This window comes from Pteropus alecto, unplaced genomic scaffold, assembly GCF_000325575.1.
Source record: "Pteropus alecto unplaced genomic scaffold, ASM32557v1 scaffold164, whole genome shotgun sequence".
In the NCBI taxonomy this organism is placed as follows: domain Eukaryota; kingdom Metazoa; phylum Chordata; class Mammalia; order Chiroptera; family Pteropodidae; genus Pteropus; species Pteropus alecto.
The window spans coordinates 21,234,711-21,240,865 of record NW_006439568.1 but is presented as its reverse complement, the minus strand read 5'-3'; the positions used below and the strand labels follow the sequence as shown (position 1 = coordinate 21,240,865).

At 44.6% G+C, this 6,155-nt stretch overlaps 1 pseudogene; it reads right to left on the bottom strand.

The window, feature by feature from the left end:
- Positions 1-3,618: 3,618 nt before the first annotated feature.
- On the bottom strand, positions 3,619-3,737 carry LOC112483712 (annotated as a pseudogene).
- Positions 3,738-6,155: the final 2,418 nt, after the last annotated feature.

Here is a 6,155-nt window from a genome sequence, read left to right as displayed (position 1 = left end):
CACTTTCTCTGCGTGGCCCCTACATCAGATCCGCACCAAAACCTGAAACTCTAGCCATCAAATGATCCTGCTTCTGTCCTTACCCCCTCCCCCCCTTATTCTTAGTGGGGCCTAAAATGGCTGAAGGTGGCCAAGGCATCTCCGGACCTCAGGGCCTGGCGCTGGCTTGCGGGAAGCATCTTTCTGTAACAGAGGCTGCTGTGCAGAGGATGATGCTACTGCATGTCAAATCTATAACTATTATTAGGTGCTTTCCTCATAATAGCATAATAGCATAAAGCCCTTTGTCTCCTCTCATAGACAGTCCTGGCTAAATCTGAGGTCACAATTCAGCAGAAATTCCTCTGAAGCTTTGGAACCTGAGAAGTCCTTTGGTAAGTGGCTGACCACTGTTCACACAGCTGCCCACCCCCCACAAGAACTTGATGACTGCACACAGAATGCTTGGCCGATGAAGCCTTGCCTCTGGCGGGCCTGCCACCTTCTGTGGGTCATCATAGAGCCAACTGACACCACCAGCTCCCGTTTTGCAGTCAGGGATTGTGTGTTTTGCATCAAGTTGGCCAGGTACCTAATGTTAAGAGTCCAGCTAGGAGAAGCGAAGGGTGTATGTGTGTGTGCGCACACGTGCACCCATGCTCTGTGTGGTTGGGTGGATTGTTCAGCATGGGAGAAGAGCATTGGTTTGGGAGTTAGGAGTCAGCTGTTAGCCAGACCAGGTTCAAGTCCTGGCCGGGCCACTTATGAGTTGTGTAACTATGGGAAGGCCGTTTTGCTTCTCCAAGCACCACGTTTGTAAGCTGTCAAATAACGGGGTTGACTAGATGCTTCAGAGACTTTCTAGTCAACGAACAAACAAACTTTCAGCGTCTCAATGATCCAAGGCTGTACTCAGACCACCACAGATTGTTTGCTAAACATTTTTCAGATATCTTTTTGGCCATGTTAAGCTGAGTATTTCTACTGTCTCTGGGGTGGAGGTTGCATTTTTTGTGGCGTTGGGGTTGAGGGGAACTCTTTTCCATTCCGGCTCACTCTGCCTGGGTTCCCTAACCTCCCTGATTCTAGATGGATAGTAAATCGTGTGACTGGGTGTTGTATGAATGTGCGTGTGTTGTGTGAGTGTGAGTGTGTGTGCACGTGTGGCACTGGAGTGAGCCAGAACAGCAGGCAGTCTCCCTGCCAAGGTCTCTCTCTGGGTGGCAGAGAACGTGCAGAGAAGAGGCTGTGGAGTGGCCTAGGATGGGGAGACGGCCTTACGCTTAGAGAAGGTTTTCCCTACTCAGAGGTACCTCTTCCCCTCTGAACTCGTCACACCTGGAAGCTGGGCCCGTGGCCTAGGCTGGTTCTCGGAATCCCAGCAAGGTGGTCGGGAAGGTGAGGGCAAGGAGGGTGTAGGTGTGCCGCCTCCTCTGTCTGACTCATGGTTGCAACTTGTCAGTGTGCTGACAGGTTTTTTGGTTTTCAGTCAAATGAAGCTTTTGTTGGATTTTTGAGTGAAAAGTATGATTTACTCACAAAGCCGTACTGGATGTGTGTGTGTGTGTGTGTGTGTGTGTGTAGTGAGGAAATCTGTCATTATTGTTTGAGCAATTGTATATTCCTGAAAGCCAGAAAGTATAATTTCAAGCACAAAATCTAAATAGACTTCTGTTATTAAACTGCTTAAATACATTGCGCGCGTGTGTGTGTGTATGTGTGTGACAGTGAGAGAAACATCTAAATAGACTTCTGTTATTAAACTGCTTAAATATATTGCGTGTGTGTGTGTGTGACAGTGAGAGAGACAGAGAGAGACAGAGACAGAGAGACAGAGAAAATTTATTTCATAAAGATTTTATTTCCCATCATTTTAAGGAGGGAAGGAATCACCAGTGTTTTTTAGTTTCTCAGACTTCTAAACTTGCCTGGCTCCTGACTCAGATCATCTGAAGCCCTGGTCCAGAAGACTAATGATCAATTAAAATGTAGAGAAGCAGCAGCAATGACTGGCATGTGTGAAAATCAAGGGGACACAGATTGTGAAAGATCATCTTCTCTCTGGCCTGAGGCTGCTTTCCTTCCTTCAGGGAGGCCTCAAAGAATCAATCACTTCTGCTTTCCTGAGGAGAAAGGGATTCCAGATTTTTCTTATTAACTCCTTCCTCATTATGATAAAGACATTTCTCTTCACCCAGAAAATCTTTCCAGCTGCAGCTTCAGTGTCAATCTAAATGGGCTTTATTCAGTTTTCTCTCTCCCCGTTAGCCTTTCTTAGTTAGATTTTGATTAATTTCCCTTTATTTTATCTGCTTTTATCATTATAATCCTTTCTTCATATCTTTTTTTGGTCCCTTCTCGTTTTTCCCTCTCTTTTCTAATCCTCTGACTTCACAGTCAAACTACCAAATACACAGTGGATATTAAATAAAAGTTTCACTGTGGGTATTAAGTAAATATTTCAATTAATAAATGTTATATCACTTGATCCGCAGTAATAGCTCACATTTGCTGAGCGTTTACCATATGCCAGCTACGGGCCATGCTCCTACAAGGCATTATCTTGCTGAATCCTCAAAGTCACCAGGTCGTTGGGAGGGCTTGGACTGGGGTGAGGCAAGTGGGATGTGCAGGGTGCAAGATTTAAGGAGATGCTCACTCTCTGGGCCCTGCATATGCAGAGTCTAGTCTGAGATATCTCACACGGCCCTAGCCCTGGCCATTACCATTACCACCACCTCCGTTTTAACATGTAAGGAAACGGGCTTACAGAGGGTAGGTAGGTCACTTGCCCAAGGTTGCAGAGCTATAGAGTACACAAAATTTGAACACAAGTCTAGCTAATTTCAGAGCCCTAGCTTTTAAGAATTGTAATTAATATGTACCTAGAACATACAAGTAGCTTTAAAGGCACCATGAAAAGTAAGCCAAACATCTTCAGACATTTGAGGAAAGCCTCTAACACAAATGCCAGAGATCCAACTAAGCAAATGGAAAAAGAAATGCAGAAAATCCTAAAGCCGAATTAAGGCAGAAAGCAGAAGAAAACTTCAAACTAAAGTTTATATTTTTGAAGAATTAAAAGAAGATATTGCATCTATAAAATAAGAACAAGATAAAAGAGAAATATTCAGAAAATAAGAAAACACTTATAGAAATTAAGAAGTTCACAATAGAAATAAATATTTCAATAGAAGAGTTGAACAGTAAGGTTGAGGAAGTCTCCCAGGAAATAGCATAAGACAAGGGATGAAGAATAGGAGAGAAAAGAAAAAACCAGAGGATAAATCCAAGAAGTCCAACATCAGACTTGTAGGATTTTCAGAAGGAAAGAGGAGCAAAAAACAGGAAGATGGAAATTATTGAAGTAATACAAGAACATTTGGACCAAGCACCCAGATAATTGAGTTAAAAATAAAGCATTGTAAAATCTGGGTACACCAGGGATAAAGAGGTGATCATAAAAACTTCCAGAGGAAGATACAGAAGATCAGAAATCAGAACAGTACTCAGATTTCTCACCAACACCATTGTTAATTAGAAGACAATGGATCAATGCTTTCAATATTTCGAAGGAAATGACTTCGAAACTGCCAATTGAATGTGAGGATAAACTAAAGACTTTTTTTTTTTTTTTTACACCTACAGTACCCGGTCTTTCTAGGTGGTCTCCCATCCAAGTACTCACCAGGCCCAACCCTGCTTAACTTCCGAGATCAGATGAGATCGGGCGTGTTCAGGGTAGCATGGCCATAGACTAAAGACATTTTTCAGGTGGGCAAAATCTCGACAAATTCACTTTCAATGGACCCTTTCTCAAGAAGCTACTAAAGGATGTGCTTCAACAAATGAGGGAGTAAACCAACAAAAGTGGTCCAGGAAACATGTGGTTCATCACAGGAGGGCGGTGAAGGGAAGTCCCTGGGCAACACAGTGCAGTAGGTCTAGTGAGTTCTCTGTTCAGAGCAAAGCACGAGACGGAAGACACTGGATGTCTGGATTCATGTCACAACGAGGACAAATGACCTGCCGGATGACTTCATGTGTTTGTCAATACTGAGAAGAGTTTAACTAGAAGTTAGAGGGATTAATGAATTAATGAGAGACACCCCAAAATCTGAGCAAATGTAACAAGGTGATCAACTCCAGGAAAAATAAAACATCATACATGAAAAAAAAAAACAAACAAACGTAATTATAGCAAATTCTGAGGCTTAGCTATGAACGACATTTAACAGTATTTACTAAGGCACATCAACATAAATTCTGAGTATTAATCCAAAAGAGGTGAACTATCATATTGCAAAATGATTGTGAATGTGTGCAAGTACATGTAAAACATAAAAATTAAATTTTCCTCTGCCATGGTGGGAAGTTAATATATGTCTAAAATAGAAGGAGAAAAAAAGAAAACTATGTTACTTAAAACTATGGAAGGAAATACCAGAAAAAATATCTAAAAGAGTTGAAAGCGCTCACTGCCAAAAACGCCAAAAAGCGGGAGCCGAGGGCAGCAAAAGCGGGCCTTTTATTATAAGCCTGGTCGTACCTTTTGACGTTTAAGTAGGGCGTATTTATCACCCTGATCAAAATTAACATTAAAAGATAATTTCGATATTAGCTTACTTACCTTTCTTTTCTCCTCGTAAAACTAGAACCTAGAGTGGAAATATATATCGCCTCTTTGGATCTTTTTGCTCTTTGAATAGAATATACTGTCTTACTCCTTATTCTGGTATCTCATTGAAGAACAGAGCAGCAGTTTTAATCACCCCAAATAACACACAATCTTCAACCCAATATTTGACTTTGAAATTAATTTTGCAGTTCTATTTGACTACACTTAGGTCCTAAGCTACATTGTGAAAAGCCAGCTTGCGAAACATTTAAAAATCGTTCCCCTCTCCCACCCGCCTCCTCCCCCAAGGTAGACTGTCTCTGACGGAACGAATCGGGAACGTATCAATTGCAGCAGCACGGTCCCCTCTCACTGATTTCGCCCTCTTTTGGGGCCCCACGTCTTGCCTGCACCTGGCTATCAAATTCAGAGGTCTGAGCCCGCCAATCACCTTCAATCGCTAATTCAGTGTTTATTAGGCATGCCAGATGCCCAGTGCTGGCTTAGGCCTCTAGGGAGAGGAAATACCAGACATGGTCTCTGCCTTGAAGGAACTCAGGAACTTAAAATCCAGTTAAGAGAGGGGGCTACAGACAAAAAACACATCGTGAACAAAGTAGCATTAAGAGAGAATCTGTGAGATGCAGGAACTGTGAGATTCAGGAAGACGTGTTGTTTGCGTCCTGGGTCGGGCTGACCAGGGATGGTGGGGATGACTGGATCGGGCTCCAGGGTGGAGGCGGAACTTGGCCTGAGTGCTCAGAGGTCACATCCTGCTTAAAACTATCTCTCTGAACTCCCCTGACTTGGCACCTCTCCCCCGCCAAAGTTAATCCTGCCTTCCCCTGGGCTAACCCTGTATTTTGGAAATGCGCCTGGCATCACAATCATCTCATGGCATGACAGCGGTAACTGTTTTTTTTACCCCACTAAACCATGGGCCCCACTAAACCATGGGTTCCAAAATACACAGGCCTGTGTATTTTGGTGGCCACGGCCCCCACCTCAGCCCAAGGGCTCTAGAATGTGAGCTGAATGAAGGAGTGAACATTGTTTACTGCCAGAGGGAAAATGACGAACCTTCGGCAGTGTGGGTGTCCCCTGCCGCCACTGGCCTCCTTTCCCACCCTGCCGGGTTTGCATCTGCACGTGGGACGTGGGAAGGCTGCTGGGAAAGCAGGTCAGAAAGCCAGATGGCAGGGAGCTGTCCCTAAAGGTCGTCTGAAGGCAGAAGCTGACCTCCGGCTGTGCCTGGTACATCGAGGACTCCCAGAGAACCCACAGCCATCCCTCCCAGGCCCCGGGGCCTCATAGCTGCCTGTGAAGGCCTTAAGGTTGACTGTCCTCTGGATTTATCATAAACACAGAGCAAACAGCAGCCAGGCGGTCTTAGCGGGGAGTGGTTCTGCGGATGGCCGGCATGGAGTGGCACTGGGGTTCTGGGGCCACCTGAGCCCATGTCGTGAGCCGGTGGACAGCAGAGACAAGAGACTAAAGAGGTCAGTGGGGCACCTGGGGCCTCGCTGCTCCCCAAACACCTTGGAGACACTTCGAAGGA